This window comes from Eptatretus burgeri, chromosome 12, assembly GCF_056783735.1.
Source record: "Eptatretus burgeri isolate ZD-2024b chromosome 12, Ebu_testis_v1, whole genome shotgun sequence".
NCBI lineage: Eukaryota > Metazoa > Chordata > Myxini > Myxiniformes > Myxinidae > Eptatretus > Eptatretus burgeri.
This window is the reverse complement of record NC_140972.1, coordinates 27966826-27983835: the sequence shown is the minus strand read 5'-3', so window position 1 is coordinate 27983835 and position 17010 is coordinate 27966826. Positions and strand designations below refer to the sequence as shown.

Sequence of the window (17010 nt, the reverse complement as noted above, 5' to 3'; positions counted from 1 at the left end):
ATGACCTGTTGCCAGTGCTGGGTTAAACCTCGGCTGGCCCTAAGGCACATTTTGAAATTTTAGAGAATGGCCTGAAAATTTTAAATTAGATCTCGGGCTCATGGAATTGGACCCCAGACAAAAGATGAACTGATTCAAGAACAAAATATTTAATACAAAAAAAGACAAATATTTAATGTGAAAAGAATTTTTGGCCCAAATTTTTGGCTGGCCCTAAGGCACAAGCCTTGTCTGCCTAATGGTTAATCTAGCTCTGCCTGTTGGAAGAACTTGGCCAAATTTCCCTGGCCAGTGGACGTGTCTTGCAGACCTAGTTTTTCTGACTTCTGTCGATGTAGATCTAGATGTCGGTTTAATCACACGAGTGGCATGCCGAGTAGTGGAGGAATGGTGCTTTTTCTCCCTCTGATGGATTTGTTAATTGCTGGAATCCTTCGGATTTCGGTAATTATGTTGGTCGGTTGTGTGTGTCATTCTGTCTGTCTGTTTGTTTGTTTGTGTGTTTGTTTACCCTGTAGCAGCCAGACCGTTTCAGCGATCATGACCAAACTGGGTACAGACATCGGCCATGGTCCAACTTAGACACTTGTCGTTTTTGGTGAATCTTGGTCAAGGTCAAGGTCAAGGTCAAGGTCACTGAAAAACCGAAATTCTTATTTTCGCAATAACGTCCGCTAAAATGGTCGTATCGACTTCAAACCAAATCCAAAATGTACATCTTCCAATTCTCCATCCAACCATATGTCTCATTGGGGTGTCACACCAACACCCTTCTTAGCGGTCGGGGGTCGAATGTTAGGGGGGATTGGGTCAAAACTTTCAAATTGCGATAAAAACACCATTTCAAGTCCGATTAACTTCCAAGTTATGATCATGACCAAACTAAGTGCGATAACTCATTAAACAGTAGCACTATCGACTTATAAAAACCAAATTGATTTCCAGGTTTTTGTTTTTTCAGAGATCATGGAGATATGACAAAGTTATTCCGGCAATTCCTTGCTCAACGAGCAATTTCATTGAATCTGGTGTTTGTGTGGCGCGGGCGTGATGGGCCGAATGGCCTTCTGCGTCCAATTTCCTCGCATCCTTGACTCGACTCTCCCACGCCGGCACATCCTGTCGATTCAGGTGCGGCAACCGAACCCATCCAGGAACGTGACCGACTACCAATCCTCCCTCCGTCCCCCCATCCTCCCCCCCGTCCCCCCATCCTCCTCAGCCCACACCTGCATTACCCCACCTTTTATTTCATTCTTCCCGAGCGGTTTACAACACAAATATTTCCGACATTCAAACAAGCATGACGGACCCACGTGCTCCGTTAAGTGACGCAACGCGGCTGTGGTGTTGGGTTTTAGTTTTCAGCGTAATTTGTCCCTAAAAGCCGGGTATCCCACCATCACGACGGAGGGTACACGTGTCGGACGGAATCATGGGACTGTCCCGTGGAAACCCTTTGTTTCGCGCGGACATTTCCCCTCGACTTGAGCACACGGTGCTCGCGCGCGCGCGCGCCACAGCCGTGACGTCACATCCGCCTTTCTCACGACTCCTTTGACCCTCCCCTCCTCTCTCAAACCAAGGTCAGTGGAATGATGATTTATTGCGGTTTGTTCCCTCAAAATAAGCGGATTCGGTTTACTTACAAATCTGAATTTTAAACATTGGAAAACACCGGGAATGTGAATGCCTTGGAAATTGAACGGGAAAACGCGTGGAGTTTTATTTATTATTCATTATTATTATTATTGTTGTTATCGTAGTTAATTAGAGATCACGTGATCGCACAAGTGCACGACACGCTCAACTCGGTGATCACGTGACCGTGTTAGTCACTCTTGAATGACACGACGGGATTCGGTGAATGAATTACCCCGTCCCAGGTGTTTGGCCGTCTTGAGATTCACTCAAGTTGAAAACCACCACCATGACCATTTCGTTCAAAATGTTGTCGGAACCACGTGCAACAAATCAAGAAACTCCAAGGTTGTTGTTTTGTTTGTTCGTGGATTAAGTCCACGTGATTAGAAAAAAATATTTCCTGAATAATTATATATGCTTGTATTAAAAAAAAAAACAACAACTAAAATGTCTGCAGAATCCTGCACGGTTATAACGATGAAGGACTGTCCCGTTCTGATAACCTTTTGAACGGCGAACGTGCTTGACTACTACTACGACTACTACTACTACTACTACTACTACTACTACTACTACTACTACTACTACTACTACTACTACTACTACTACTACTACTACTACTACTACTACTACTACTACTACTACTAGTACTACATCAGACGAGACGATCATTTGACATCACGTGTGATATGTCGACGTTGAGTCACTGTTCAAGGCCCGGTCACACCTTGACGTTTTAGCCAGCGATGGCAACGTATTAAAACGTATGTAAAACGCTGGCTTACGTTGAACTTTTGATGTTTTTTTTAAAGATTCGGACGTATTCATAGCGACTTGGTCTTATGTATAACGCATTGGTAACGGACACAGAACGTTTCGTTGTTATAGATAACTTATACCAACGAATGCTGAACCTGTTGTCGGCCTACACAACCTATGCCCAACGATAGTCTAACTCAGGCATAGCGCGTTGCACGCATCGCCGACGATGTCGTGACGTAGCCTATTAAAAGGCTGACGCACAACGATTCGAATCATAACTGCCGTAGAAATGGAAGTGACAACATCGCGGTCACACCTTGGCGATCTTGCCAGCGTATGCCGACCTAAGAAAAATGTGTCTAAAACGTTGGGGCACGTCAAATACGGTATGAGTAAGTTTGGTATACGTGAATAGAACGCTAAATACGCTATCATACGTCGTAGTAAGTAGAGTACGTCAAGAAATTTTAAACATGTTCAAAATTTTACGACGTACTTGGCGTATGACACACGTTCCGCATGCGATGGGGATAAGTTTTACACACGATATGCGGACGCTTACACACGTCCACAAAGGCTACTTATAAGCTACTCATAAGTCGAAACACGTCGCGGTAATGTCTTTTTTACGCGAAACTTATTTCTACCTTATGTTTGACGTGCTTTGAACCAATTCTTTACGTAGTCCCAACACACATCGATGTATGTAGACGTATTCCAATGACGTCTTCAGGTCGACAAAAAAAAAAAAATGAACGTGTTTCTAACTTACAACTGCCATATAAAGACGTGTTCCCAGCGGTTTTGGGAATTGGTATATAAAAATGGTGTTCATAAAAGGGGAACCCAACAGTGTTTTCGAGTCCTTTTTGAGTCGATGTCCATGTCAGCAGTAACAGTATCAGTATCCGTATTAGTATTAGTATTAGTATTAGTATTAGTCGTAGTTTGTTCATGTTGGCAGTAGTAGGTGAGTGTGAGGGGGAGGGTGTGGGTTATGATGGATCGTCCTTGCGTTTAACGATTTAACGATTTAAATGATAAACTCAACGATTTAAATGGCTGCATCTCCACTATTGAAAGTAGACGCTTGCGCTCAACAATTGGATTTTTTTTTACACTCAACGACTTTTAAACGGTACCACTCAGCTATTTTCATTGTTTACAATGAACGATTTAAATTGCTGTCACTCGCCTTTGTTTTTTGACGCTGGGGTTTTGAAATTTGAAGCGTTTCTTCTGAACGTGTTAAAACGCTCAAACTCGACTATTTTAAATAGACGCTGCCGATGGACAATTGGAATCATAGCCAAGCTAGACATCGAAGTGTGAACATCCTCGTCATGCCGAACAAAAGTTTGAAGAATGCTGCAAATAAGTGTCCTGGCCGTGGCCGTGGACGCTGACGCAAGGACGATCCATTATACCGACGTCCTTCAGCCTATGAGTAACTTAAAAGTAACGTCTGTCGACGTGTGGCAACGATCGCGTAACGTGCCAACTACACGTTAATCAAAGGTTAGAAATAAGTTTCGGGTACGCTAAACATTACGTCGGCGTGTCTCAACTTATGATTAACTTACAAGTAGCATGTGTTGACGTCTGTCAACAATCGCAGACCGTGCATACAACTTGTGGCCAGCGTAGCGGAACGTGTGAGTCATACGCCTGTGAGTCATACGCCTGTGAGTCATACGCCTGTGAGTCATATGCCGGCATACGTTGTGAAATTTCAAGCATGAAAAAATTTGAGGACACCAAAAAGTACAATGTTTAAAGCCAGCGTACAACGACGTATGGCAGTGTTTTTCAGCGTGCTCTCAATGTTATCAAAACTTACCCATAACGTATTCAACGTGTGCCAGCGTTTTAGAAAAACAATTCAAAAATCGGCATACGTTGGCTAAAACGTCAAGGTGTGACCGGGCCTTTAGGAGATGGAAGCTTCACTGATCACCAGAGAACGCAGCATCAATCGGCATAGCACGTGATTGTGGAGGAGGTCAGTCCTCCTCCATCTCACAGGCCACACCCACCTCCACTCCCGAGCCTACTCCCTCTCACACGCCACACCCACTTCCACTCCCGAGCCTCCTCCCTCTCGCACGTCACACCCACTTCTACTCCCGAGCCTACTCCCTCTCACACACCACACCCACTTCCACTCCCGAGCCTACTCCCTCTCACACACCACACCCACTTCCACTCCCGAGCCTCCTCCTCCTCACACGCCACGCCCACTTCCACTCCTGAGCCTCCTCCACCTCACACGCCATGCCCACTTCCACTCCCGAGCCTCCTCCTCCTCACACGCCACGCCCACTTCCACTCCCGAGCCTCCTCCTCCTCACACGCCACACCCACTTCCACTCCCGAGCCTACTCCCTCTCGCACACCACACCCACTTCCACTCCCGAGCCTCCTCCTCCTCACACGCCACGCCCACTTCCACTCCTGAGCCTACTCCCTCTCGCACACCACACCCACTTCCACTCCCGAGCCTCCTCCTCCTCACACGCCACGCCCACTTCCACTCCTGAGCCTACTCCCTCTCGCACACCACACCCACTTCCACTCCTGAGCCTCCTCCTTCTCACACGCCACACCAACTTCCACTCCTTAACCTCCTCCTTCTCATATGCCACACCCACTTCTACTCCTGAGCCACCTCCTTCTCACACGCCACACCCACCTCCACTCCCGAGCCTACTCCCTCTCACATGCCACACCCACTTCCACTCCCGAGCCTACTCCCTCTCACACGCCACACCCACTTCCACTCCCGAGCCTACTCCCTCTCACACGCCACACCCACTTCCACTCCCGAGCCTCCTCCTTCTCACATGCCACGCCCACTTCCACTCCCGAGCCGCCTCCTCCTCACACGCCACGCCCACTTCCACTCCTGACCCTCTTCCTTCTCATATGCCACACCCACTTCTACTCCTGAGCCTCCTCCTTCTCACACGCCACGCCCACTTCCCACTCACCATGTTCATCCGATTGACTTCAAATTTGAAGAGGATTTGCATATCAGGTCACTGAATTCAACCACCAATTATTTTTGAGGTCTAAAGGTCAAGGTCAACCATGGCCAGATTTCTAAATTCATCAATTTTCATCTGGTTTACTTGAAATGTGAACGGGGTTTGCCGATCATGTTACTTAATTCAACCACTCATTATTTTTGATGTCAACATAGGCCAAAGGTCAACAACGAAGGTGAAATTGTTTAACTCAATTTTCATCCAACAGAGTTGAAATTTGCGGAGGATTTACATATCAGGTCACTGAATTCAACCACCAATAATTATGTTTGAGGTCAACATCGGCCAAAGGTCAACAACTTGGGTGGAATTTCGAAAATCACCATTTTTCATCCAATTGACTTGAAATTTGAAGAGGATTTCGAAGAGGCGTCACTGAATTCAACCACCAATATTATTTTTAAGGTCAAATTTGTTTGCGGGAATTCACAAGTATCATGTTCTGCAGTCTGCACGACTTCCTTCTTACTTGTTTGTTTGTATGTCAATCGCCTACAGGTCCCAATTTCACCCTCATACCCAATACCCACCTGATAAAGGTAGTGACAAGCTGGAAGCCTATTGTTTGAAGTCAAAAGTTCAAAGGTCAAGGTCGTATAAATTGTCAATTTTCAACCGATTCACTTAATATCTTTGGATCTACTGTACTGCTTATACAACTGAAAAACATGGGTGGATAGTGAACCCTCGGCGAGGTGAAGTGTTTGTGGACTCCTGTGAGTATATCTATTAATTACGTACTGTTTGAACGTGAGTTGAGTTGCGAGTACGTCTATTAATTACCTCTATTAACTGGAAGGGCACTCGGGAGAGCGCGTACCTCCTCCACTTAATGCCTGATCCATGAGAACATATCTGGCCTAATACATTTTTGAAATATTATGCTATACAGCACTATATCGTTTTTGGCCCCAATTCTCAATGGTGAAGAATCACTTTAAAAATTAAATAATTTTCGGATCTTCAGCAAAATCGAATCAATTTTTCCTTGCCACACACCCAACCTGTCCACCAACTTTCATCCGAATCCGTCCACAACTTTTTGAGATATCGTGCTATATATAGTTTTGGCATGATCTCTCAATGGTGAAGAATCACTTAAATAATTCTAGTAGTCGGATCTGGATCCGGATCTTCACCAAAATCTAATCAGTTTGTCCTTGTCACACACTGAACCTGTACACAAAATTTTTTATCGAGATTCGTCCACAAATTTTGAGATATCCTGCACACAGACAAACAAACAGAAAGGGGTGAAAACATAACCCCCTTCACCTTTGGTGGCGGAGGTAATTATCAGATCCAGATCCGGATTCGGATCTCCACCAAAATTGAATCAATTAATTATTCCTTGTCACACATCCAACATGTCCACAACTTTTTGAGATATCCTGTACACAGACAAACAAACAATCAAACAGACAAACAAAAAAACAAACAGACAAACAAACAAACAGAGAGAAAGTGGTGAAAACATAACCTCCTTCGCCTTCGGTGGTAGAAGTAATCATGGACTCTTGGAACATCGTACCTTTTAGAAATGTAGACCCCTTCGACCTTTAAGACCCCTTTAAACCATTTTAAAAAAACCTTTTATACCCTTTGGACCTTTGAAGACCATTTATGCATTTAAACCTTTACACCCCTTAGACCCCGAAGACGTTTTAGACCTTTTAAAACCCCAAAGACTCTTAATACCCTAAAGATGAAAAAGACCTATGAAAACCCATAAGACCCTTTCGACACTTTATAACCCTAAGACTCCTAGGACCCTTAAGACTGCTCAGACCATTTATAACCTGAAGACCCCAAAGACCCATCAGTACCCTAACACCCTGTAAAACCTGTAAACCTCATTGGAAGCCTTGATCCCCGAAGACTCCAGAGACCCCGTTAGTAGACCTTCTATCTCAGCACATTTTGCAATAATGCTTGAGGCCCACGAGCCATAAGCAAAAAGCCCTGTATTGGTAAACACATCAGTACCAAGCTAAAAGGGTGAAAAATAGAATTAATTAATTCATTTTCTATATCTTTTTTCAGGTTCTGTTCATCTTGGTTTGTGGTGAAGAGGCAAGTCCCACGTGGTGAAGATCCAAGTCCCACAAGGCGAAGAGGCAAGTCCCACGTGGCAAAGAGAAAACAGTGTCCATGACAACAATTTCACCCTATTGTAATCATATTGGATTTTTTGTGATATTATTATTGCCAAACCTCAGGAATTTTTCAACATATTAGATTGAAACTTACAAAGCTTATTTGTATGCATGTGTAGTATATGTTTATAAAATCTGGTCAAGATAAGTCAAAGGTCAAGGTCAATGCCATCCAAAACATGTAAAACTCCTATGAGGGGGCAATTAGAAAATGTATCAACCAAATTTGTCAATTGTATATTTTGAACACGCTAATTGATACATGAATCGGAAGACAAACCTGCAGTTTAGCAGTACTTTGGCTCTGGATTTGGAAAATTGTACGGAATCTTGTCCCAATCACGCATGTGCAGAGAGAAGTAAAGTACTTTTTTAGTCTGTCTGCTTGTCTGGCAGTTAAACAAAATGGAAAATCATTCCAAACAGGAAACTTCGTTTTTAGTGACTTAATAAAAGACACAAATAACAGTCGTGAAGAACTAATTTAACGTGTTAAATAAGGTGGTGTAAACATCAGCGGCAGTAAACTTCCAAAAAAACTTTTTATTTTCTTCTGCAGCCTTTAAAATATTTATTTTATTTCAATTTAATTACATTTTTGAACACTGTAGAAAACAAATCGCCTTGCTGCCACTTCCTAATCACCTCCAGTTTAGCAATATTTGGACAAAATATTATGCCATTTTACGCCATCTTGACCAATTAAATTTGACGCGCTCTCTCTCAGCGTGGGGAATATCGAAATTCAGACAAAATGGCAGCTCATAAGAAATATAGATTGTGCTCGGAAACCCAAAACAGGAATTAAAAAGACCCTTCCCATGTTTCCTTTTTCTCAAGACTGCACCGAGGTAAGGTGTTCTATGAACTCGAGTTTAAGTATTTTGTATATAAGTATCACCGGAGTATTTTGGCTGCATAAAGCAGAATGATTTTGTATCCAATTTCGGTTAATTTTGAAAAAAACCTTTTTCAATGAATATTCTAACCAGGTGTTGTAAGGAAATTTTTGGGTGAAAAAGGTGCTCTCTTAGGCTTACGGAGGAGACTGTACAGAGAACATATAGTGTCAGGATATTCTGACCTGATGTACCATACTCTATGTTACAGACCATTAGTTCTGCCCAAGCAATTTTGAGGTCAGAGATCATGCTGGCTGGTTTGCCAACAGTAATTAGGGCAGGATTTTGTAATTTGTTCAACTTCCGGTTCTGGGTTTAGAGCGTCGACAGGTCTCCTACAGGGCTCTCTGCTGACAATCTCAAAGTTAAGTTTCCGGTCGTTATCCGTCCCGTTTTAACTGTTTATTTTCTCACCTACATGTTACTGTGTGTTCCTAGTTCGGTTTTGTTTCAAAAATGGTGCTGTTTTGTGAGATTTTGTCGACCTTGTCTTACCGGGTTCTTGAGGCCTACCCTTGAGGCTTGAGGCCTACTGGTTCCCCTCGGTGTACGATCGTGTTTTGTTTTTCTCCCCATTACCTTCAATTTATATCTTCCCCACTTTCCTAACGTCCCCCATCCCTCTCAACTAATCACTCTATTTCTTATCTTAAATAAAAAAACCCGCTACCTTTCTCCTTGCACACTCACGAGTCTCGATTCCTCTTCTTCCTCTTCTTCCTGGTCTTCCTCTTCTTCCTCAATTTTTTTTTTCGACAACACTTCCATGACCTAATCTGTTGAAAACTCTCTCAAACATTAATAATAATAAAAACGATCTCTTATAATGCTTCATCTTCCTCTTTCACACGTGTGGTACTCTTTACTGTATCAGAATGCACAACTCTTCTGCGATTTAAACAGACTGCTCTCATTTCGACCTTTCCTTCATACCTTGTCTCAAAAATCCAACTGTTACAGCGTTTCTTCTCTCCATTCTCTGAATTCGCCTTTATTGCATCCATCAAGAAATGTGTTAAATCGCATCTCTGACCTAAAACTTGAAAAAAACCCAGTTTGCTATGAATGCTCGCTTTCCATCAACCATTCTTTTTTTCCAACTTCAGTGCCAACTCACTCCTCTCACTCCTCACTCTTAAAGCAACCATCCCACTCTTCTCCCTCCCTCTTCTCCCTTCTCCCTCACCTCTCTGAAAAACTCTCCCCTCACCTTTCTCCCACCATTCATCCCCCTCACTCATCATTCTCAAAGTTGCCCCCCTCTCATCCACAAAGCTGACTCCTTCCACTGCCCTCTCACCTCTATCTCTTCATTCCACCTCTTCAAATCCTCAACTACCTTCTTCCCCCTCTCTTGTCCCCCTCCCCCAGCACTACAGAGCCTTTTCTCCTCCTCATCCGGCCCCCTCCCCTCGCTATTCTGCAATCCCCCACACTCTTTCAGCAACCCTCCTTACCTCCCCCCCTCGTCCCTTGTCCTACCCCCCCCAACCCCCTGCACCAAAAGCCTCCTCCCTCCCTCTTCATTAAAAGTGGGGACCTCAAATATCCGGGGCCTGTGCTCAAACCTTTCAGATCTTTCCATACAGGCTGCCACTGACAAACCAGACATAATCTGCCTAACAGAAACTTTCCTCCCCCAAGACGTGTCTGACTCACAAGTATCTCTCCCCGGTTACTTCCTCCTCCGGTATGATAGACCTGAGCCTCGCCCTGGTGGAGGAGTTGCTCTCTTCATCAAAGACTCTCTTCCTCACTCTCCATGCACTGCTCTCACTCCCCAACACCCCCAGGAATACCTCTGGCTACGGCTTCCCTCCACTCCCACCTCATGTTTATATGTGTACTGTACCATCCACCAAACCGTGATGACTCCATCTACACGTCACTATCTGAAAACATGGACCAACTTCTATATTCTCATCCAAACTCTCTCTTCCTCTTATATGGTGACTTCAATTGTCATCATGCCAGTTGGCTAGGTGTGGGAACCTCTTTCACCTGTCATGGAACCTCAGCAAAGGCTTTATGCGACTCATTGGGACTGGCTCAATCGGCCAACTTCCCTACCCGGATCTCAACCAATGGTACTCCATCTCTTCCGGATCTGATTTTGACAAATTTCCCTGACAATATCTGCTGCTCTTCCTTCGCTCCAATTGGTTTTTCTGACCACGTCCTTGTTAAAGTGGACATCTCTCTGGCTATTATCAGAGAACCACCTCACCGCCGTCGAGTCTGGCATTTCACTCAAGCCGACTGGCAGGGTCTCCAAGCAGCCCTCAAACTTATAGACTGGTCTCCTATCTCTACTTTCTACAACATCAACTCATCCTGGGAATTCTTTCAAAGAAACTTGTTCTCCCTCATGCACAGATATATCCCCTCTCGTCTTCAGTTCTCCTACCCTTCCTCCCTCCCTTGGTTCGCTGAAGCTTGTGGTGAGGCAGTTGTCCGAAACAACTTGTCCTTGCCTCATGGAAAGCAATCCCAACTGAGGGCAAACTCAGTTCCTTCCATAAAGCTCGGAACAAGTGTGTATCTACCCTCAGGAGAGCCAGAAAACAACATCTTTCTCATCTCAAGTCTGAACTCTCAAACCTCTCTCCCTCCTCAAAATCCTGGTGGCATCTAATCAAATCTGTTTCTGGTGTATGTTCCCCCTCCATCCCCTCCCTTACCTCAAATGGCAGCACTGCTGATACCGCATGTTAAAAGGCTGAATACCTAAACTCGGTGTTTGCAGCTAAATCTTGTGTCCAAAACGCATCACTTTCTCTACCAACCTTACCCAGTCGCACCCAACTATCCCTGCACTCTGTGTCCTTTTCTCCTGACAAGGTGGAGAGCTTGCTGTCAAACCTTGACTCAGATTCTGCAACCGGTCCAGATGGCATCAGCCCACGTGTCCTCAAAGCCTGCTCTTCTGCTCTTGCTCACCCTCTCTCTGTTCTATTCACCCTCTCATTTGCCCAAGGTCATCTGCCATCTGCTTGGAAATCTGCTAACATCACTGCCCTGCATAAAAAAGGTGCAAAAACAGATCCCTGCAACTACAGACCAAGCAGCCTTCTCCCAATCATCAGCAAGGTTATGGAATCCTTCATCGCTTCAGACATTAAATCCTTCCTCTTCTCCAATGGCTTGATTCTGATCATCAATTTGGTTTCAGACCAGGTCACTCTACCCTGGATATGCTGCTTCTGCTCTCCCAACGAATGGAAGCCCTCAATGCCAGACAGGAAATCCGAGCCGTATCCCTGGACATATCACGTGCTTTTGACACAGTCTGGCACCCTGCCCTGCTCACCAAACTCTCTTCCTATGGTATCCAAGGCCATCTCCACTCATGGCTCCCAGACTTCTTCTCCTGTCACAGTCACCGTGTGGCCCTAAATGGAGTTCTTTCATCCCCCCTTCCTGTCCAGGCTGGAGTTCCTCAAGGTAGCGTTCTGGGCCCTGTTCTTTTTCTGATTTTCTTCAATGATCTCTCCGACTCTCTGGAAAATCCTCTATTTCTCTTTGCTGATGACTCCACCCTCTGCCGTACCATCGGTCATCCCTCAGACCGGCAAGCAACAGCTTCTTCGCTCACTGCAGATCTGGATAAAATCACAAACTGGTGCAACACGTGGAACATGTCTTTCAATCCGGACAAATCTCACACTCTCACGATGTCTCTTCGAAAGGACCGTTTAGAACCCCCCCCCATCCACTTTCTCAACAATCCTCTGGAAGAAGTCCTTTCTTTCAAGCTTCTGGGTCTCACTATCTGCCATGACCTTTCCTGGGAAAGCCACATTTAAAACCTCTCCTCCAAAGCCAGTCGCCGGCTGGGAATCCTCCATCGTGCAAAGTCCTTCCTCAGCCCACCTGAGCTCCTGACCACTTACAAAGCTTTTGTCCGCAGCCTGATGGAGTGCTGCTCTCCCCTCAGGGCTGGTGCTCCTACCTCCCACCTTTCTCGGCTTCACGCTGTAGAAACCAGGGCATTTAAGATCATCGGCATCTCCCGCAATGAGGCTGAGTCTTTGGGCCTCTCACTCAATCACCGCAGGCTGGTCGGTGGTCTTTCTGTCTTCTACCGTCTCCTCTCCAGCCTCGCTTCCCCCCCTGCTCTCTCTCTCTCTGCGATTTGTCCCCACTACATTTCCACAGGGCGCTCAAGGTCCCCCACCAACCCCCTTCTGGTAAAACTACCAAAATCACGAATCACTGCTCACCTTCACTCTTTCATTCCTCTTTTTTCCCACCTTTGGAATAAACTCCCTCACTCTATTCATTCCCATCCTTCTCTCCAGGCCTTAAAAACAGCTGTTGACCACCGCCTCTTATCGCCCCCCATCCAAATCCTCGATCCCTTCTCTCCCCGTTAATCCACCCCAAACCCATCTCCTTCAAATTCCCTGCTTTCCTTCCTGAAAGTCCCTGTAATGTCCATCTTGTATTCCCCATGTTCCCCGCCCCATCCCTCTCCCTTCCACAGATCTCCTAATGTCTCCGTTCCCCACTATTTTGTCCTTCCCACTCCCTCCCCTCTTGTCTCATGCCCCCCTTGCTGTGTGTTGTGTGTTAGCTCTCATACGAACCACGACAAGGTATACAAAAAAATAAAAGGTGTCGGCGATAGTTCACCTACTCTTCACGAAAGACACCGTGGGAACTTTCCGTCCACCAACTAATGCCGACAGACGGGACACCCAATTATGTTTTTTTTTTCCCACAGGGGTATTTGCAATGTTCAAAACTTCTCACCAAAATCACGAGTTACAGAAAGACACTCTATCCGTCATCCTATACGAGCGTTTGTGCTTGTCATGATGAGACATTGCGGGTGTTCGTTCTTGCACTGCTCTGTGCATTTATTCACTCACTGACAAAATATTCACTTTGGAAAGGATATTTTAAGGATGTAAATCAGTGAAAACCTGTGCCACGAGATCTGGGTATAAGGAGGGTGTTGTAGAACTTTCCAATCCTAAACTTACTGTCCCAACTATCAGTTTATCAGTGTGTATGTGTATGTGTGCGATCAATGTAATGTTGCAATATAACTTGTCATTTGTCTTGCAGTAAAATGATCTGTCTTTCTACTAAAGCACCTTCTACCTCGTTGTGACAAGGAGAAGTGTGTGTGTGTGTGTCGTTGATTGTTATCTCCATTTGCAGGTTTCAGAAGGTGATACAGAGCCCTCCCAGATCTCAAAGTGTCCACGTATATGTGTGTGTACGTGTGTACGCATGCAAGTTGCTGTTGTTGGCTGCTGTCTCCACGCGTGGGTGGGTTTCAAGAGATGGAACGGAAACCTACCAGGTCTCCATATAGGTAGATACTCTGAGAGCAGCCGGTTCATAAGCTGTTAGTTTTATACACTCCTGCTGTTCGATCGTGTTAACACCAAATGGTAGGAACTCAACACCTCTCATCCACGGATGTTTCTCGCATTTCCTATATTTTTGTGAGTCTGATTTGCATCCAGGAATACAACAGTTATGGTGAACCATTTTTGGAATTGCCACGATTTGGTTTAAATGCTATTTCACTTAGAGATTTAATGCCAGCAAAAGCAGGTTAAAAATGCTAAAATGCACACACATCGCATGGGCAAAAGGCCTCATTAGTATTCATACATCATTTTGAAAGTACAGTACAATACAGTACCCTATTAATTGCTATTTCATAAATGTGTCATTTGCCATATTGGTAATTTTCATCTTAATGCGAACACTGGGCCTGTTTATTAATCATCAACTAGATTATCAATACGTGGACTGGTTTTCTATAAAGGACATCGAAGGTCATCTTCAAGTTGCAGTCTTGCTCAAAGTTTTAGGTTTCATCACAAAGAGGGATGAGAATCCGGTCTCACGCAAGCATGTCAACGGAAACACCATCAGGGCACAATACAGCTAATCTTGCAGCCACAGGGTATGGATTCAGCACAAAACAACAAAAGTGTCTTTAAATATATCCTGGGCTGCATCATCATTCTGGAGATCAATGAGAGACTCCTGGGCAGGACCAGATAGGTCCATCAAGTCATCAATTCAAAATGGGTTTCAAACTAGCTTTATATTGAATTTGGAAAGATCAGGAAAGTACAAGACTCAAAGTCTTCGTTCAATGCAGTGAGAGGCCTAAGGGTGCCGAGAAGTTGGAACAAAGTTGTCATTGATTGATTAGTGTTACATAACGGCACTGGAAACACCCCTCTCCCCTGTAACACTCCGTAACGCTTGGACATACACCACCCCCCAACCCTCCCCCCCCCCAGCCCCCATACGTTGTGTAATTTTTGAATGGCCTCTTTGAATGAGGATTTTCAAAAACTCTGGCGATCCCTCATGACTTCCACGTTCACTGAAGACACAGTCAGACTTACTAACATTCTGAAATCCCCACGTGCAATGTTCGTATTCCAGAGGAACGGCGAAGGCGACCACATTAAGCCAGAAAAAGTATCGGTCGCTAACTTTTCTTGCCCATTCAGTGTCAGTAATAGATGGGGATTCTTATTCTTCTTTCCACTCGACCTATCGTTTTTATTATACACCCGATATATATATATATATATATATATATATATATATATATATATATATATATATATATATATATATATATATATATATATATATATATATATATCTGGGCGTATTATGTGATACCGTCCGTCCGTCCGTCCGTCCGTCCGTTCCTGTCCGCACTCTAACTCCCAAAGTTTTCAACTTTCACGTTTCATATTTGGTACATAGGTACAGACTGTGGAGACGGTGTGTCGCGACATACGTTCGGCATCTAAAGTGGTTGCCATGGTAACCAGGATGCTGTTTTCCATGTAGTAGCACATTTCTGTATATACCTTCTTGTTAATAATAATAACATTGTTAATAATGTTAATAACAGCTATATATATATATATATATATATATATATATATATATATATATATATATATATATATATATATATATATACACACATTAGACTAGGCGTAAGTCGGCAGCGTGTAACTCGTCACTTACCCTAAGTCGGCAGCGTCAAAAAGTCCCGAATTTATCTCATGTTAAATCCCTTTGAATAAAGGGTCATCCCTCTGTAAGTCATCATCTCTAAGTCGTCACTTCGTCTAAGTCGTCAGATGTTGTCCGTTCACACGTAATGGAAACTCAAGTAAATTACCACTCCTAACTCATCACATGGAACTGCTGCCTCGTGAGAAGCCCGATTTCATGGAATCGTGATGCTCGCTCATTGGTTTACACCGCCAGTGATAGGCTATTTATAACTGCGTACACACGTTGATCGCACTGCAGGCAGGACAATGGCGACTAAGCGTAAGCTTACAACTAAAACCTACCAAGAAAAATACGGCATTATCCAGTTTTGCGAGGCAAACCCACTGATGAAGAAAACAGCCATAGCTGAGAAGTTGGACATCAAACGGCAGACATTGAACGATATCTTGAAGAATAAGGGCAAGATATTTGGACAAGTGGAGAAGATCTCGAGGCCGGTGGTAAGTGTGAAACGCATGAAATGTGTGTCCTTTGAAGATGTCGATGACGCACTCATCATCTGGTTTCGGCAAATGTCGGCTCAGCCAAATATTCGGTTGGACGGTGAAATGTTGCTGCTGAAGGCACGTCAATTCGCTGCGGACCTCGGGCATGATGATGCCGAGACCTTGCCGATGTACTGGATAGACAGATTCAAAGTGAGGTGGAGAATCGGCAAGGTCAAGAAGTGCGGCGAATCAGGCAGCATGGATTCGGCAGTGATGCACGACTGGAAGGATGGCAAATTGAAAGATATCTTGGAAAGGTATCAGCCTCGGGACGTGTACAATGCCGATGAGACTGGGCTTTTCTGGCAGATGCTGCCAGAAAAGTCTCTGGGGTTCGTTGGCCAATCCCATCATGGTAATAAGCAGGCGAAGTTGGTGTCTTACAGTTGTTCATTATCTTTACTTTTGATAAACTGATTCATGAATTCCATCTTTGCTTGACCACTTTCCAACTCACCAATGAACCCCCACCTATGCCCCGAGGATTGTGTTATCCTTTTGGTACAATAGCCGGCTCTCACACATAGGTGTCCAGGCCACGCGCGACTTCATCCTTCACCCCACAGTCATCATGAATGTTCGCATACGTGTAAGTCGTCACATTTCTAAGTCGTCACTTTTTTTCTTGGTCCTGATGGTGACGACTTACGCCTAGTCTACTGTATATATATCTATATATATCTATATATATATATATATATATATATATATATATATATATATATATATATATATATATATATATATATATATATATATATATATATATATATATATATATATATATATATATCTTGTGGCAGCGAGGTGTTTTTAATAATGTGGAGGTGAGGTGTTTTTAATAATGTGAGGTGTTTTTTAATAATGTGGGGGTGAGGTGTTTTAATAATGTGGGGGTGCGGTGTTTTTAATAATGTGGGGGTGAGGTGTT

General features: G+C 44.2%; 1 long non-coding RNA gene across 1 annotated transcript in view; it reads left to right on the top strand.

The window, feature by feature from the left end:
* The first annotated feature begins 1845 nt into the window (after nt 1-1845).
* Nucleotides 1846-17010, top strand: part of LOC147015316 (uncharacterized) — a 69577-nt gene continuing 54412 nt past the window's right edge. Inside the window, exons 1-3 of the long non-coding RNA XR_015050283.1 lie at nt 1846-1989; nt 7497-7570; nt 13681-13837. This is a non-coding gene — a long non-coding RNA (uncharacterized LOC147015316). The remainder of the gene's footprint in view (nt 1990-7496; nt 7571-13680; nt 13838-17010) is intronic.